Source organism: Rhinolophus sinicus, linkage group LG10, assembly GCF_036562045.2.
Source record: "Rhinolophus sinicus isolate RSC01 linkage group LG10, ASM3656204v1, whole genome shotgun sequence".
In the NCBI taxonomy this organism is placed as follows: domain Eukaryota; kingdom Metazoa; phylum Chordata; class Mammalia; order Chiroptera; family Rhinolophidae; genus Rhinolophus; species Rhinolophus sinicus.
In genome coordinates, this window is record NC_133759.1 from 17,523,450 (window position 1) to 17,542,890 (window position 19,441).

General features: G+C 40.3%; 1 long non-coding RNA gene across 1 annotated transcript in view; it reads right to left on the reverse strand.

The window, feature by feature from the left end:
* Window positions 1-2,790: 2,790 nt before the first annotated feature.
* Window positions 2,791-19,441, reverse strand: part of LOC141567182 (uncharacterized) — a 56,427-nt gene continuing 39,776 nt past the window's right edge. The window contains exon 5 of the long non-coding RNA XR_012489626.1: window positions 2,791-2,871. This is a non-coding gene — a long non-coding RNA (uncharacterized LOC141567182). The remainder of the gene's footprint in view (window positions 2,872-19,441) is intronic.

Here is a 19,441-nt window from a genome sequence, read left to right on the forward strand (position 1 = left end):
ATGAACCTGTGTATTAGTTCTTACAGTTTTTCAGTTAATTCCTTAGGACTTTCTATATACTAGATGATAGCATCTGCAAATAGAGAGAGTTTTACTTCTTCCTTTCCAGTCTGGATGCCTTTTTTTTTCTTGCCTAATTTCCCTGCTAGGACTTTTAGTACATTTTTGAATAGAAATAGCAAGAGTGGACATCCTTCAGTGGGGCAATAGATTGGGGAAGGGGTGAAATCTCTATTACATTGTTTTGTGCACCTGAAACTAATAAAAATCTTAGGGGGAAAGCATCCAGTCTTTTACATTTAAATATTTTGTTAGTTTTGGGGTTTTTTGTAGGTGCTTTATTAGGGTAAGGAATTCCCTTCTATTTCTAGTTTGTTGAGTGTATTTTTCATGACAAGGTGTTGGATTTTGCCAAATGCTTTTCTGTGTCTGTTGAGATGATTATGTGGTTCTTGTTTCTTCATTTTATTGATATGATATACTATAATATTACAAGAATTGCCTTTCAGATGTTAAACCCACCTTGCATTCCTAGGGTAAATCTCATTTGGTCATGGTGCATAATTTTTATATGTTGCTGAATTCAGTTTGCTAGTATTGGAGTGACCCTGTTTTTCTCTTCACACTTTAATTCCATTCTTATGTTTTAAATTCACCAATAAAGAATGAACCCACAAAACTCTAGGCACCCTATCCCCAACCCCCATAAAGGCAGAACCCCTAGTCCACGCTCTCTGTCTCTACTGCGACCTGTGTGTGGCCCTAGGTGTGCTGTGTACTCTCCAGGACTGAGTTATAAACCTTGTTTATTTCAAAATTCCCTGATGGTTGCTGCTGAGAGACCTGTTGACAGCATAACCACCACTGGGCTGGGCCAGCCTCAAAACTGAGGAAAGCGGTGAGTGCTCCCAGACATTTCTAGCCAAGAGCATCACTGTCTACAGGCTGAGACACAAAACAAATGGCTGCTTTGAATGCCTTGTTTGTTAAACCTGACATCTGGCTGCTCACGTGTAGTAACTGCTGCCTCTTTCTTCCCCCAGGGTATAAATCATACTTCCTCATCTCTCTTTTCACCCAATCCTCCATTCTACTGCCTGGAATGTAAATGTGATGGCTGGAACTCCAACGCCCTCAAGACCATGAAGACAGGAGTAAGAGGGATGGAGGACTGGAAAGCTTAAAGAGCCTGGGTTCCTGATGACACCTTAGATTCTCCATACCACTTCCAGCCTGCACTTGTGTGTTTGTGTGACAGTAAAACCTTGTCACATGCAAGGCTTGTTCATTGTATTTTTTTTTTTTTAAGATTTTACTGGGGAAGGGGAACAGGACTTTATTGGGGAACAGTGTGTACTTCCAGGACTTTTTTTCCAAGTCAAGTTGTTGTCCTTTCAATCTTAGTTGTGGAGTGTGCTGTTCAGCTTCAAGTTGTTGTCTTTTCAGTCTTAGTTGTGGAGGGCGCAGCTCAGCTCCAGGTCCAGTTGCCGTTTTCTAGTTGCAGGGGGCACAGCCAACCATCCCTTGCGGGACTTAAGGAATCGAACTGGCAACCTTGTGGTTGAGAGCCCACTGGCCCATGTGGGAATCGAACTGGCAGCCTTTGGAGTTAGGAGCATGGAGCTCTAACCGCCTGAGCCACTGGGCCGGCCCCGGCTTGTTCATTGTTAATGTGGATTTTCTATCACATGCAGCTGAAATGAATCCTAACTGATTCGGTGTCTAAATCAGACTAAGCAAATAGATATGATTTGATTTTTTGCATATGTCATTTAAATGTATTATTTAAGTCCCATGTAAATCCTGTAATAGATCAGAATGAAAGCATTAAGTTTATATTAGAACCTTCGGTATTGTAATAGCAGGGCTAATATGTAGTTGATGTTCACATGTATGAACATCAACGTACTGGTTGTTTACAGCTGACTCTAGTGCTAAATGAGAGAGCCCAGGCCGTATTAGTTGTTACATATTTTGAAAATCATCCCAAATAAGAATTGCATTCACTGATTTACACATTTAACAAATAGTTATGAAACGTATTCTGCTGGGTGTTGATTCAAAAGGGAATGAAAAGGAACATAGACCCTGTCTACTTATAGACCAATGAGGCTACAGACATTGTCAAAAGAGTCATACGTATGTGTATGTATATATTTGAATATATATTATGACAAATGAGATGTAGAAGGATCAGAAAAAAGCTGTTCTGAGAGTACATATTTGGAGGATATGCACTTTCCTTAGGGAAAGCCTGAGGAAGCTGAGATCTGAAGGATGGGTAGAAGTTAACAAGTAAAGGGAAGAGCAGGTGCAAAGGACCTGTGGTGAGAGGGATCATGGTGAGTGTGAGGGGTGAACACACATTCAGTGTGGCTTGAGCAGAGAGAACAAGGGACAAGGCGAGGTCCATGAGGCGGAGAGGCCATATTAAAAAGTCCCCTTAGGATCACTGTCCTTTATCACCTAATGCCCAATGTTTTGAAAACTATAATTTTTCAAGTATTTTTGTCCTTTTGTTGTTTTCTCTACCTTTTTCTTAATAATTACCTAGGAGTTCATGGTATGGACGTGTTTTGGTGTATATTACCAATCCTCCACAATGATCATTGAGATAGTTTCCAATTTTTTGCTATTATAAACAGTGTTACAGCCAACATCATTATCCATGTAACTTCTCTTCCATTGCATGACAGGTGTGCAGACATACATCAATAGAAGGTGCTGATGGAAGAAAAACCAAAGGCAGATACTCTTTATGTAAATTAAATAGGGTTTCACTCTTACAGTCATTTTTCTTTTCAGGACCTGCTGTTTCTCACTCTGGTTCAGCCTCCTTTGGGAACTCCAATTTATTAGGCAGGTCTGTACCTGTAAAGCAAATTGTGAATTGTTTCAAGTTCTTTTTGTGTTTAGGACTGCTGGGCCATTATAAATTAAGAGGTTAAGCAACTGTTTAAATGTCCCTGCACTATCCATTCTAGTTAAGACGTTCTCTGAATCTAGCATAAAGAAGAGGAGGCGGTTCTGCCCGAGGTACGTAGGAATCTCCGGGAACCTCATTGTCTCACCCTCTACTGGTCCCCTGTGAATGTCAACAGTTGGCTCCAACTGAGAGAGCCACGCCCAGTTACCCCATTGGGTAAAGCAAATAGATTTTACATACCTAGGGGATCCCGAAGGAAATAAGCAGTCAGAAAACAGCTCATCAATCTGCAACATTCTTTGGGATAAAGTGAAGTGCTAGCTTCAGAACCTAAAAACAAAAAACCTCCCCACAGATGTGTGTGTGTTGGTGGTGGTGGTGAGTTGCAGATGGAAACATTTGGGTCAGCCTGGGTCACCTTGGGCCTTCAGGAAGCTGAATTGTCCCTCGTAGGCCCAGCCTTCCATGTGTATATGTCAGCCTAGAGCAGCATTTGTGCTGGGCCAGTGACCCTCATAAAACCTGGGTGAAACAATATACAGCAGTCCTATGGGGCACCATTCAGTACCCTCAGCATGAATAGTCTTCATTCAACACCCTCCCCGACCTCAGGAAAATCCAGCCTGAAGTCAGAGTTGGGGTCCTAGAACAAGGCTCAGTGCTCCAGAGTCTCTGGATGATCCAACAGAGCCTTGGACCAGATGAATAGCCTAGCTATAGGGTCAAAGCCTAGAATCATCTTTCATTATCCACACTCGGGAAATGCCTCTGATGGCTTTTGCCCATTTCCATAGCCACTGCTACCACCTGCCCCAAGACCTTGTCATACTAAGCCTCAGAATTGGCCTTGGAAATGCCCTTCATGGTCCCCAGTTCTCCACGCACTTCTCACATATGTGGTTCGCATTACAGATATATTGGAGAGTACCAGTTTAGATCGTTGTGACTTCACCTGTATTATTATAACCTGAACTTGAAAACATAAATTTACCACTGACCACTAGGTGGCACCCTATCACAAATTATACTGTATTTTAGGGTAGGCATGCTAAGACAGCTTCCTTTGTTTGAGCATGTCTTATCTCACCAGGAAAATGCCAGTCTCATGTGTCTCCTCCTCAGTCCAGCTGGTCTAATCTCAGAACTTTGCCAACTGGGAGCCAACTGGGAGTATGCCTTCCACCTTGCCCTTTCGCTTACCAATAAGACAGAAGGAAGAAAGAACAATAGGACCATAAATCCTTTTCTTTAGATGGTACAAGGAGGCCAAGGCCACACTATTTATAGCAAGTCATGCAAATGGAAATAAATCAAGATATCGTTTAACTTCCTGTGGTGATTGTAGCCATATTTCATAAACCCCGCATGCCGCTGGACCTTGCCTGACTGCAGCAAATGCTGGGAAATCCAATGCCACTCTCCCTGTATCTTGTCCCAGTGCAAACTGACGAGGCTTGCTATCTGATTTCCTGTCATGGCATTTGCTTTATTTCACGTCCTTGCCATTCTTGATTCAAAGCATTTTCAGCCTGCGGTGCGTGTCAAAGCCTCTGTTTGTACTGCACACTGGCCACTCTGTGAAGGACTGCTGCCCCTGGCAGATTATAAGATGCAGAGAATGCTCAAGTAGGGAAAGTGGAGGGAGGATTGACGGGTTAGTGAGTGAGACATAGCAGCCCTGCTAACTAATGTGGGAATCCCCCACTGTTTTGCATGCTGTTTAACTCTTTTGAGAAAAAGCAGAAAGTGAGAAACCAGCAAGGTGTGAAAAGATATTTAATGTTAAACCAACCTACTTTAGATGTGTGGAATGCAAAACAATTCTTGCTTTCTGATCACAAACCTCAGGTTAACCTGTATTTGGTAATTTGTACACACAGTGCAGAAACAACATAAAGTTCTACCTTTATTCATAGTTTGGCAAATAAAATGGCAGTGACTGAGGTTAGCTATGGGACGTCACCAGGCAAACTAGACTGTCACCTGGACCCAGGGTAAGAAGGAGGCTGGCCAATTGATGCTGTTAGGAAATGAAAAGCAACAGGTCAGTGGGAGAAGTCACAGTCCATGCGGAAATAAAGGAACATAGTGATGAAAGGAGGCCGTGAGTAGTAAAGATCGGAAGCAAAGGTCCAGCCCTGTCCTGGAAAAGCAAGTGTCTTGAGCTTCACACATGATTGCCTTTCTTTGTGGCAAATACATTATAATGACTGCTATTTTCATCTAGGCCTCCTTCTCTTTATCTGTGAAATAAAAAGGTTCAACTAGACAATGTAGGGAAAAATATGAAAGACACGGAAATGAAGCAAAAATGGTTACTGGGTATCTCCGATGGAAAAATAGGCAGATGTTATCTAAACATACCCTTCTGGGTTATCTAATTCTGTGGCGTGTCTGCCTTTCACGGTCTTCGAGCTCTTTTTTCAGTCTATAAACTGTAGATAACTGATAGCAATGAAAATGATTCTTGTCCAGAAACATGCAAATACATTTTGATATGTGGAAATGCAACTGAATTCCCTCTCTCCCTGTGATCTTCCAATTTTGTCATGTGCTATCTGTGTCCACTTGGGGTTCTCTGTTGACATAATTAGCTATGGCTTAGTATACTGGGGTGGTCTCCTCTAAGACCACATTGCAAGAAATGATGGTGGAGTGAGATTTGGAGTGGGCAGCCTGGAGAGAAAAATGTACATATGAAAGAAGGAATTCTGTAGGAGATCTTCACAAATCTGGAATGAATCTTATTCCTTTTCTTTACTGTGATAACTTTAACAAGGAAAAACCAAAGTGGGAAGCAAAGGGCATTTATTTGAGATCAAAGGATAGCTATCCAGGAAGCACTGATTCAGGCAGAAACCCAAGCAGTGTTCTGATTATGAGGTAAAGGCAAGAGGTATTTATGAGAAAGGGAAGGGAAATAATTACGTGAATAGAAGAAAGGAATTTCTATTAGTGCCAATAAGCCAAGGAAGGGATTTCTACAGGTGCAAATGAGCTAAGATGTTCTTTAGCTACAGATAGTGGCGCTATCGTGTTTCCCCCAAAATAAGACCTAGCTGGATAATCAGCTCTAATGCATCTTTTGGAGCAAAGATTAATATAACACCCGGTTTTAATTTTACTATAAGACCCGGTATAATATAATATAATATAATATAATATAATATAATATAATATAATAATATAATATATTGGATCTCCTATTAATTTTCAGTCCTCATACTCAGGATGTCTGCTTTTCTTATTTTTGGGGAAACATGGTAATTCTAAAGAATGTCCTATATTTTCAGTCCTCATACTCAGGATGTCTGCTTTCCTGTTAGCTTTACAAGCAGTTGTTTAGAATATAATGTGGGTTTGGCCCAGTCCAGAGGTTCTTTGCCTAGTTCAAACATTCCAAAGGTTTGAAGTTTGAGAAGTAAGATGTGCAAGGCAATTTCCTTTGGGATGGTGGCTCCAGCTCCATTATGAAATGGCTCTATTGATACCCTTTTCCACAACTGTGTGTCTTTGATGAGCTAATGCTATAACCTGGAGAAAAAAAATATTTATATAGGCTGAGTATCTTAGCCTGGGTCCCCGGAAATGAGAGTTTACCATTAAAGCTTATGCGCAAGTCATTTATTTGGGAAAGTGATCCCAGAAGACATGAGTGAAAACAGAGATGGAGGAAAAGCCAATCAAAGATGCTTTATCAAGTTGACTATCCCTAAGGGTGTCTGGTTGATCAATCCTCTGAGAAGCCTTATGAAATTCATATCCAAACTCTCCAGCTTGGGGGAGCATTTGAGATCTTGTTTCCCTGCACATGTTGTCAGTTTGGCTCAAATAAACTCTTACAAAAACTCTCAAAAACAAACAAACAAACAAACAAACACAGTGTCCAACTTGGGGATCAAAGAGAAGAACATTTATCCACCAGGTCCTGTTCACTATTAATCAAAGGTTGCTCCTTGGGGCCTTAGCTTCCCCCACACATAGGTGCTGAACTGGTTTAGAGAGGCCAGGGCAGGAAATGAAAAGCTCGGTGAGGTACCTGGGTGAGTGTAGGTGGTCACTACAGCAAGGCTTAAACAGAAAGGGAGTCTAAGACAGTGCGTGAATAAATGCTTAGCAACCAGCTTTCAAAGACAGGGAAGACATCCTGATTTGCAACGTTTGCTAATATCCATGGTGAATAATACTGCCACGCTGGCCAACTTCAAGCTACCGACATGATGTCACGGAAGACAGAGTTGGGAAGAGATGTACACAGTGGGCCCTTATGAGCCGGTAGGGGCCAGCTCCAGAACACCTCTGGAAAAGGATTTGAAGTAGTGCCCAAGACTTGCCCAATACCTTATTATGCAGCATTCCCATGGCTGCAAAGCAAATTAGCTTAGGATTTTGGAGCATTTTAAGCAAAGAGGAACTGTGTTGGTTTTCATGATTAAAAGATGCAGACGTGGAGCTGACCAGATTTAGTGGCTCAAAAAATATAGGTGAAGATCTCTTCTCATCCTTTACCTCTGTCTTCTTCCGACGGGCTTCCTTCCCAGGCAGTCCCTTCCCCCATAGTAGCAAAGTGGACACCATTAACTTTTAAATTGTCATACTATCAGCAAGGCATCCCCAGCAGAGAGGTGCTCTTTCTCAGCAGTTCTAGGAGTGAGAAAGCAGGGAGCCTAGGGTTTTTCTAGACTATAGACTGATGACATATCACTTCTCTCCTCACAATACCTCTGACACCAAATGTGTGAGTCACTTTTCCGCACACCAACAAATTTTCCAACTCTCCAGACACCAACGGGGTGTCCAATAATTTAATTTAGTTCTGACACTAACGACTCAGAGTTAGACACTCCAGACATCAGTCACAAGTAACGGGTCCCCGGGTGATCCACACTCTGGCCAGCGTGGCTATGAAGTCAGGAGTTTCCACCACCTGCCCTTCCGCCTCCAGGTTTGATACTTTGCCGGGAGGGTTCACAAAATTCAAGGAAAGAGGTTATGATAATATGTTTACTGGGTTATTATAAAGTATATTATAAAAGATGTAAGTGAACAGCCAGATGAAGATGTACACAGAGCGAGAGCTGGAAGGTCCTGAGTACAGGGGTTCTGGTCTCCATGGAGTCTGGGATGCACCACCCTTCTGGCATGTGGATTCATTCATTCACCAACCTGGAAGCTCTCCAAACCCAAATCTAAAGAGATTTTTATGGAGACTTCATCCAGTAGGCATAATTGATTATTAACTCAATCTCCAGCCCCTCTCCCCTCCCAGAGCATGGGAGTTGGTGGAACTCAAAGTTCCAAGCTTCTAATCATGGCTAATTCTTTCTGGGGACCAGCCCCCCAGCCTGAAGCTATCCAGGAGCCTTCCAAGAGTTGCTTCTTAGAACAAAAGACTTTTCCATCACTCAAGAAATTACAAGGGTTTTAGGAGCTCTGTGTCAGGAACTGAGGGCAGAGACCACATATTTATTTTTTAAATTATGTCACACATATGTATAATTTGTCCATGTGTATTTGAGGCCCTCTTTCCACATAGATGTAATATTGCATACTCTACACACTTTTCTCCATTTTTCTTTTTTGTGTGTAACAATATGTAAGATATCATTTCATAGCCCTTAGAGAAACCTTCCTTTTCATAGCTGCACAGTACCCCATTGTGTGGATGTCTCATGTGTTCTCTCATAAACATGTTGTGGTTTCTAATCCTTTGTGCCACTATGAGCAGTTTTATGCACACGCCTTTTCATATTTTTTCTAGAGTATTCATTGATCATCAACAGCTGATCATAAGAGAGATAACCAATCATTATGTGCCTACTAATTGGAGAACACAATATGACTCATAAGGTAGTCTTGCCAAAAAGACAAACCCAAAGCAGATTGAACCTTTAGATCCAATTACAGGACATATAGAGGGCAGAGGAACGTGTTAAATATACCACAAGGAATGCAATCAGCAAAATCTAGCCAGCACTAGCCAACAGAACTTCCTGTAACAAGGGAAATGTACTATCATTAGGGAAATATACTATATTTCCACTGTCCAGCCATTAGTCAACATATTGTGCAGACCTATCTGTAATCCAGGTACGAACTTCTTCCTCCAAAGCTGGTCATAAGAACCTCTCCATGGGTGTGGGTTGATGGATGGACAGCAATGCAGACGGGGGTCAAAGGAAAAGTAGGTGCTAAACGAGTCTGAGCCACCTGCTCACGCACCTTGCTTACGCCTTTCAGACCTGCTCCAATCTGACCTCATACATACCACTACATTGGATGATGGTTTGCTGCTGCACATGCCTGACCCTAAGGGTTGGCAGATCAGAGAGCACCCAGTTCATAGTGCCACTTGACTTCCCAGAGCATTCAGTCTCCATCGGGGCTTAGTGGCAAGCCAGAAACTTTCTTGAAAGGAGAATTGTTAGTACAAGAAGAGGCTATGGCTTTGCTCCCAAACCATATCTACTATGCTATGATTTTCCTATTGGGGCTCACCAGAGTCTTTGGTACTTTTATTTACCAAAGAAAACTCAAATGCTATGCTGTGTCAAAAGGCCCAAGAGGCAGGGTGGCATGTATCACAGCCTGGGTTTGCTGCATAGCATTTTTTTTAAATTAAAACATTTTTTTCAATTACCATTGACATGCAATATTATGTAAGTTTCAGGTATACAACATGGTGATCAGACATTTAGGTAACTTATGAAGTGATCACCTTAATAAGTCTAGTGCCTATCTGACACCATACATAGCTATTACAATATTATGCTGCATAGTATTTGATTGCTCTGGGATCCCACTCAAAACTGGTTTCTTTATTGCAAGTGGGTTGGAGCAACACACACAAACATGATATAGTTTTGCCTTCAAAATCCAAAGAAGCTAAAACTATCAAACTTAGAAGAAAACATAGGTGTACATCTTTGTCACCTTGAATTAAGTAATGATTTCTTAGATGTGACACTTAAAGCATACCAAACAAAGAAAAAAACAGATAAATTGGACTTCATCAAAACTAAGAATATTTGTGCATCCACAGATAGTATCAAGAAAATGAAAAGACCACTCACAGAATGGGAGAAAATATTTGCAATCATATATCTGGTCAAGGTCTAGTATCCAGAATATATAAAGAAATCTTACAACTCAGCAACAAAAGACAACCCAAATTAAAAATGGACAAAGGATCTGAACAGAAAAATTTCCAAAGATATCCAAATGGTCAATAAGCACATGAAAAGATAACATCATTAGTCATTAGAGAAATGCAAATCAAAACCATAATGAGATACCACTTCATACTCACTAGGATAGCTATAATAAAAAAAAGGATGGACAATAGCAAATGTTGGTGAGGATGTAGAGAAATTAAAACATACATTGCCAGTGGAAATGTAAAGTGGTGTAGCCACTTTCAAAAGCTTTTTGCAGTTCCTGAAAAACTTAAACATAGAGTTTACCAGATGACCCAGCAGTTCCACTCCGAGATATATAGGGTGCCAAAAAAATGTAGACACATTTTAAGAAAGGAATAAAACTGTATTAAAATTGTAATAATAAATATATACTGATAAGAAAAGATGAATACAAGTCATATGTATACATTTTTTGGCACCCCCAGTATATACACAAGAGAATTGAAAACATATGTTCCCCAAATTCTTATTCATAAATGTTCATAGCAGCATTATTCATAATAGCCCCCAAATGGAAGCAACCTAAATGTGCTTCAACTGATGAATGGATAAACAAATGTAATCTATCCATACAGTGTAATACCACTCAGCCACAAAAAGGAAGGAAGTACTGGTACTCATGACAACATGGATGAGCCTTGAAAACATACGAAGTGAAAGCAGTCAGTCAGAAAAGACCATGTATTGTATGATTCCGTTCATATGAAATGTCCAGAATAGGCAAATCTACAGGCACAGAAAGTAGACCAGTGGCTGCCAGGGGCTGGGAGGGAAGGGAACGGGAACTGACTGCTAGTGGTGGGTAATGAAATATCCTGGAATCTGAGTGTGGTGATGGTTGCACAACTCTGCAAACATACTGAAAACTATTCAATTGTACTTTTCTTCCATCTGGAAACAGTTCTTTAGTCCGTCTTTGTGTTCATGGCATTGACCCCTCTGGAGAATACAGGTCAGTTATTCTGCAAAATGTTCCTCAATTTGAGTTATTTGAAGTTTCTTCATGATTAGATTCAGATGAAACACTTGGGGTGTTGGTTGAAATGATGTTGTATTTTTCTCAATGCATCATTTCAGGAGGCACCTGCTGTCAGTTTTCCTGATGTCAGTTTGTCCCAATATTGGTGGTGTTCACCTGGATCATTTGATAAAGTGGTGTCTGCCAGTCTTGTCACTGTCAACTTACTATCTTCCCCTTTACAATTAATACGTAATTTGTGGGGAGAGACTCTGGTACTATGTAAATAACATATTCCTCATTAAACTTTCACTCACTGGCTTTAGGGTCCTTTCATGATTTTCTAAATCCTCTGTGGTTTAAAATGCCTTGTTTCTAATCAGACTACAGACTGTTTAAACATAGTATTGTCTTACTCCTAAATTAATACTGATTCCCCTACAAAAAGGTTTTTTAGAAAAGTCCTGATACTCTGACTATACATCTGGTCACAAGAGAGATATTCAGGCTGAGAAAAAGTTTGACACAAAGAATGAGAAAATAGCAGGGTAAATTCTCTTTTGTTTTCAAATGTAGGCTCTGTGTCTAGACATAGATGTAAACACACAATTGCTCAGTGTAATTATATCTATTGTTTATGGGGTTGAATCAGTCTGGTTGGGGAGGATAGACTAATGAAGAGGTTAACACTATTTCTTCCTTCCCATTCGGGCGCAGATTGGAACAAGCACAGCTCTGGAAACATAAAACAGTGTTTTCAATGCCTTCATTACGCCCATCATTTGATTTCCTTTTATTGTAGTCCTGCTGATGGGCGGTGCAGACTTACGGTGAAACTAGAGGCTCAGGAGATATTCTGGAAATAAAATGCTACAGGGGCAAGCGATTGGGGCTCCACTGACTGGGGCTCAGCAGCACCACTTCCTGGCTATTTAACTTCCTCTTTCCTCATCTGAAAAATGGGAAGATAATATCCAACTAATTGTTTAGCAGATTAAATGAGATGATACGTGTGAAGCACTTGGTAGGGGGTTGGCACCTAGCACGTACTCTGTAATGTTTGTCATTATCATCACTATTATTGAGCAGTCTTAATTGGGCTGGGGCTGTTGCAGTGACAGTGTTTTTAGGAGAAAGTACAAGAAGCTGCCAGCCTGGGTGCTCGAGCCTAAAATCTTAATACCACTGCCTACTAAATTCATCCTTTTTGGGCTTGAGGGCCTTTGTAGATCCAGGTGTGGCCAATTTCAAAGCAAAGGCCTGAGAACACAGTCCCCCTCCAGCTTTGCTTCAGGGAGCAGAGCCCCGGGAGGGACAGGGGCGCAGGCAGTGGAACCCCAGCTCTAGAAGATGGTTGAAGGAGTGGCTGTAGCAGCAAAATGCCCGGGTTTAAATCTTACCTCCCAGGAACCAGCGGTGTGAGTTTCATTATTTATACCACTCTTAGGTGATTCCATTTCCCCATTTTTAAAAAATGAGTAATATTAATATGGTATTTATTATTTTGTCGCCCTGTGGAGAATTTTAAAAAGGTGATCGTTCTGGTTTTGTTACATCCTCAAGAGCTAAATGCACACTAGATTTTCCTCCCATCCAAGGAAGGCAGCTGAACTTGATTGCATATGCACAATGGAACCGGATTCTTACCAAACATCAGGGGATGTTGGTAGATATAGAATAGATCTGGGTTAATCTACACCAAGGAGAAATCCCATGATAATGGCCAATATATACGTTTTTATAGCCCTTACTTAGTGCTAGGCACTGGTTAAATACTTCACAGCATGAACCCGTGGCTCTTCGTCAAAAGCTTATGATATAGGTTGGGTTATGATCTCTGTTTCACATGTGAGACATCTCAGGTACAGAGAGGTCCCAGCTGGTAAGGAATGGAGTCGATTCAAACTCAGGCAAGTTCATGCTTTTCATCAACAGGCTGCCTCTGAATATATCCAGAAATACATGGAGGGGAGGGTAGAACCCAATATCCCTAAAGAATGAGATCATCCTAGATGGTCACCAGGTACTTGTGTTTTGGTTTATGGAGACAAGAACTCACTACAGGGGTTTGGTATCCTGGGACTCACTGCCTGCTTTGCGGAGCTGGTCTAAGCTGGAGCCTCTGTACAGATATAACATCATTGCTCTCTCTGTGAAGGCTTGTATGAGCTGGGGGAAAAAAGCTCCTGGTGCTTCTTTTAAAAATAGAAGCTTTAAAAATCCACAGCTCTGAGTACATTCTCACAGATGAAAACAAGCTCACCTGAAGTTACTAAATCTGTCCCCTCTGGGCAGCGGCTGTTCAGCTCTTCCTCCTCTTGACCCATTTTTTTCTTCCAGTAGCTGCTGTGAGCAAGAGTAATCTGACACCACCTTGCCTTAGCTGCCCTGGGTCTCTCTTGCTTTCTTCCCCTGGGGCAGCTGCAGGCTGCTCCACCATATTTTGCCTATCCACTCACACAGTGTGAACACTCAGATTGTGTCCAATTACCTGTCAATGCAAACTACACTATGATAAACACTCTTATGCTTGTTCCCACGTGGGCCAGTATGAAAATGCCTTTGGGACAGATACACAGGGATATATGCTGTGGCATAGGGTATGTATATTCTTAATGTCTCTAAGGAATGAGCGATTGCTCTCCAGGATGTCTGCACCACTCCTGCCAGCACGGCCTGCACAATCCTACACCCCCAGTCCCAGCCAACACTTGGCATTATCTATCTTTCTAATTTTGCCAGTTTAAAAGGTGTAGAGTGAAATCTCAATGCTGTTTTATTTTGTATTTCTCTAATCACTATTGCGTTGGAGCATCCCATCACATATGCACACCTGTTAGCTTGTTTGGTGTTGTCTCTTAAATTGCTCATTTTCCTGTTGGGCTTCCTCTTTTTCTTGTTCATTTGCAAGAATCTTTTGTACATTTTAGATCTTAGTCACCTATCAATTTTAACATTACAATGATGTCCTATTTTATTTGTCCACTAACTTTTTCCATAGTGTTCTTCATTGAACATAAACAGGTAATTGGTTTTGTCAAATTTTCTCCTATGGTTTTGTGCTTTTGAGTTTCATTGAAGTTCTTCTCTACATAGACAGTCGCCCACATTTTCTCATTTTAAGTTTATATAATTTTCATATTTAGGTCTTTAATCCATCTGGAGCTCATCTTTGTATGTGGTATTAGGTAGTGATCCAGTTTTCTTTTTCTCCAAAATGTGAGCCAGTTTTTCCAAGATCTTTTACTAAACAACTACTTTTCCCCCATTGCTCTGTGGTGCCAGAAGGTGCCATGTTTGTCGTGAGTTGGCAGAGCCCTCTTGAGAGTATATATAAGCCAGAAGAAAGTAGAATTGAGTGGTGGAGAGAGAAGGAGACATGCTGTTGTTTGAGCTCCAGATGTTTCTAAAGCCAGAAATCTCTCTCCACCTTTATTTTTGCTTGGGTTTTTGTCATTTGCAACTGAAATGATTATTACAACCATGATGCCGTAATTTAGCTTCTATTTAGAAGACCTAATTTCATATCCTGCTGAGACTCAAATTATAATGATAATTCTAGTCAACATAATATGTTCTTACTTGTACTAAGCAGTGGAATTTATATGTTTGGTTGGATTCCTTTGTTTTCTCTCAGGCTAAGGCAGAAGAACATTATGCAGTTGAAAAATGTGATTTCATTCTGAGATAATTGGAAAAGATTTGAGAAATTGACAGTTGAAGAGATCACAGGAAAGACATAGGAGAAAAATCTTTTGACCTTGGGTTAGGCAAAGATTTCTTAGCTATAAAACCAAAAGCATAATCCACAACAAAAACCTGATAAATTAGAATTCATCAAAATTTAAATCTTTTTTCTCTTTGAAAGCTACTGTTAAGAGAAAGACAACACAAGTAATAGGCTGGGGAGAAAATATTTGCAAAACACTTATCTGATAAAGGACTTGTATCCAGGATATATAAAGAACTCTCCAAACTCAATAATAAGAAACATCCTATTCAGGAAGAAAGAACAAACAGAAGTAACACAGGAGACAAATATGTAAAAATTGGAATCAACCTAAATGTTCACCAAAATGAATAGAACATTATATAGCAATTCAGAAACAACGAGTTAGATATATATGTATTGACATGGAGAGATGACCATGGTATTTCACATGACTATAACTTACTCAAAAATATGGACTATGTGAATCTACTTTTAAGAGAAAAAAATTGTGTGTGTATGTACACACAGACATATATTTCATTGTGGCATATAAATAGGCAAAAGGGTAGAATGATACGCATCTGGTTGTTAATATTGATTACCTCTGGGGAGTGAAATTGGAGAGTATATTAGTTAATTTTACTGTAAACAAGTTATGCCAAAATGCTGCAACTGAAAACAACAAACATTTATTATCTCACAGTTTCTGTGAATTAGAAATCAGGGAGCAGCTTATCTAGGAGATTCTCACTCAGAATTTCTCACAGGATGCAACCAACCTATTGGCTGGGTCACCTCAAGACTCAACTGGAGGAGGACCCAACATTGGTTGGCTTCAGAAGTGATGCTTACAAGATGACTCATCCCCAGAGCTGCCTCAGTTCTTCTTCACATGGCCCCTTCTCTTCCAGGACCTCTCTCCCCAAGTAGGCTTCCCAGAAAGATAGCCAGAACTTTGTATTGGGCCTAAGCACTGAGAGACACAGCTACCAAGCAAGAGAGAGCACACACAAGAAAGAGCTAAGGAGTACCCAAACAAGACAGAAGCCACAGTTTTTTTATAACCTCATCTCAGTAGCACTTCTGCCATCTACTATTCATTAGAATAGAGCCCACACTCAAAGGGAGGGAATTACACAGAGACATAAATACCAGATAGTATCATTGGGGACTAGCTTGGAAGCTACTACCACAGAGATAGCATTTTTAGGAAAAAAAAAGAAAAAAGAAATAAAGAAACAATCTATCCCACAAAAAATGGGCAAAAGATTTGAACAGACACTTCACTAAAAAAGATATATGGTTGGTAAATACACACATTTGAAAAGATGCTTAAAATCATGAGTCATTAGGGAAATTAAAACCACAATGTGGTACTATTACACATTCATTAGAAGGGCTAAAATAGAAAAGATTGATAATACCAAGTGCTGGTGAAGATGTGGAGCAACTGGAACTCTCACACACACTGGTGTAAGTGTAAAATCACTCACTGGTAACTGTTTAACGTAAATTCTCCAAAAGACATTGTATTAGTTTCCTAGGGGTTTGTAAAAAAGTACCACAAACTAAGTGGTAGAACAGAAGAACAGAATTTTCTTTTCTCACAGTTCTGGAGGCTAGCAGTCCAAAATCAAAGTGTAGGCAGGGTTGGTATCTTCTGAGGGCCATGAGGGAGAATCTGTTCCATGACTTTCTCCTGGCTTCTAGTGATGGCCAGCAATCCTTAGCTTTCCTTGGCTGGTAGATGCATTGCTCCAATCTCTGCCTTTATCTTCACATGGCCATCTTCTCCCTGTGTGCCCTGTCTCTGTGTCTCTCCTCTCCTTATAAGGACACCAGCCATGTGGCTTAAAGCCCACCCTGATCAAGTAGGACGTCATCTTTGCAGATTACATCTGCAAAGACTTTATTTCCATAATAGGCTCACATTCACAGGTACCAGGGGTTAGTACTTCAGATATCTTTTTGGAGGACATAATTCAATCCATAATATACATGAGCTACAGTATTCATAAAATCACTATCTGTAATAGTGGAGAACTGAAAACTACTCAACTACTCATCAACAGTCAAACAGATAAATAAATCATGATATATTTACGCAGTGTGATACCATAAAGCAATGAAAATTAACAATTTACAACTACTGACAACAGAATGCATGAATCTCACAAACATAACGCTGAGCAAAATAAAAAACTAAACAGCATATAGTGTATGATTCTATTTAAATAAAATATAAAAACTGGCAAAACTATTCAATTAGAAGTCAGGAGAGTGGTTATACTCAGAAGGATAAGTGACTGGAAGGAAATATAAGAGGCTTTCTGGGGTGCTAGAAATCTTGTTTCTTGATCTGGGTGCTGGTTACTTGGGTGAGTTTAGTTTCTGAAAATTCATTGCACTGTACACTTATATTCCCTCCTATGCATGTTACACTTTGACAAATAGATTTTTTTTTATAAGTCATGGTCATGACTTGAGGTTTTCTCTTATTTAATTTCTACACTAAGACCACTTTTCCAAAGCAGCCATCAGCATTGTTCATAAGTCTACCAGGAATCAAGTAACGAAAATGTGTTGGTATCAATGATACTTATTTTGTTGACTTGGAAGGTTACTATGAATTCAAAGGGGCAGTACAACTTTTCAATTGTTATTTATTTATTGCACAAAATTAATGTTTATTCCACCTTTGTGTCATATTCCTTGATCCTTCACCAATGTTACATGAGGAAAAAAACAAAAGCAAAACAAATGAAAAACTGAAATCAGAATCACTAATGTTATCAAGTAGGGAAACAAATTAAAATCTAGCAGCCATCAGCAAGAGTACAGCAAAGACCATGCTGTAAAAAGAAACAAAGAAAATTGCTAGAAAACTGTATGCATTATACTCTTTCAAACCAGCAAAATATGCTCCTGCATACAATGGAACATAAACAGAATTCTTTTCCTGTAAGGTATAGAATGCAGGTTCTTTTTTAATATTGTGGACGAGTAAAATGTGCTTGTAATGGTAATTCTACTAAGCTATTCCAGAGTGGGCCAGGAACACATTTATGGATTCTGGGGATGATGTGTACGGCAATTCTTTGAAATGCGGGGATTTGAGGAGTACCATGCAGATGACTACAATGAGATGCAGGAAGAAGGAGAGGTCAGTAGGATTCTTTTTCTTTACTTCGTGGAAAAGAACTTCCTTTGGGGGAGTGGGAACTATGATACAGGTTCAGTGCAAAAGATTCAGACAATATGGAAAATACAAAGAAGAGGGTAAAGATTCTTCAATATGGACTACTGAGTGTAAAAACAGAGAAGCTGTTACACATATAGGGAGGGTATACAAGGAAAGGTTAGGACTTCCTCCAAAGATGGTAATTGGTTATCAGTCCCATGCAGACACAGCTACTAAGCTACTGTCATTTACCATTTCCATGAACATTTTGGTGTCTATCCTTCCCATCCTCTCTGTGTATTTATAGATATACTAATATAATCCCTAGACACATTAGTCTGAGCCAAGGAATACCTAGGAGTCTGGGGCTTTAGGATTCCCACATAATCTTAATCAGCTTTCCTCCAACCGGTTCTTTAATATGGCCAATTGGGAATTTTCTCAATTATATTAAAGTGCTTATGCAAATGCAATGTCAAGCATTTTGCTCACCCCAGCTCCCTTCCAGATTGTTATTCAGCCGACCTGTACAGAAATTCTGGGGCTGCCAGTGTGCACTTTTGAAATTTTCCTGAGAACTTACAAGCTGTTCTATAAACTGATTTTTCCAGTAATAGTATTCCTAGAATATCTGTCCCTACTTTATAAATACAGACTTAAAAAAACACCCCAAAAAACTCAACTTCAAGAACACACTTAGCATCTTCAAGATAAGCTAGTAGGTTTCTCAAATAGACTTTGCTCTATCTGACTGATGGCTGGAAAGATGGAGACCAGCTAATTGGAACCCAGAGTGCACAATCCAAAGTCTGTATCATTGCTCACGGTAAGCATTCACAAAAACAGTTAGTTTCTCAATGATTATATTACTCAGGTTTTTCTGCAATAATATTACATAGCAAGCAACCCCCACAGGTCAGTGATTTATAACAACAGACATTTATTTTTCTCTCATTGGTCTGTGTCCTGCATGTGGCTTGGCCAGGCTTGTCTTGGCCTTATAATTTGGTCTGCTCCACTTGTTTCTCCTTCCTGGAGCCAGGTTAGGTGGGAAATGGCTACCTGGGGCATTCTCTCTTCATGGCAAATGGCAGAAAGGCAGGAGGTCAAGCCAAATTTCAGAAATTCATATAAACCCTGTGGTAAGACATGGCATACGTTATATCTACCCACATGCTATAGACCCAGCCCAAAGTGAATGAGGTAGGGAAGTGTACTCCATCCATAGTAAACCATGTCAAGGGTGGGGACGGAAGAATCATGAACAAAAAATACTGTCTACCACAGGGACCAACCAGAATGGAAGATAAAATGAAATGTGGACTGAGACCTCCTGTTGAGCCTTATAAATGCCATGTGAATCCACACCACCTGAGAGCTGCAGCAGCTTCATCTAGCGTGTCCCTTAATCAAAAACCCTTTGTCATCAAAGATCCTTAGTGAAGCTTCCTTTCTGATAGTACTC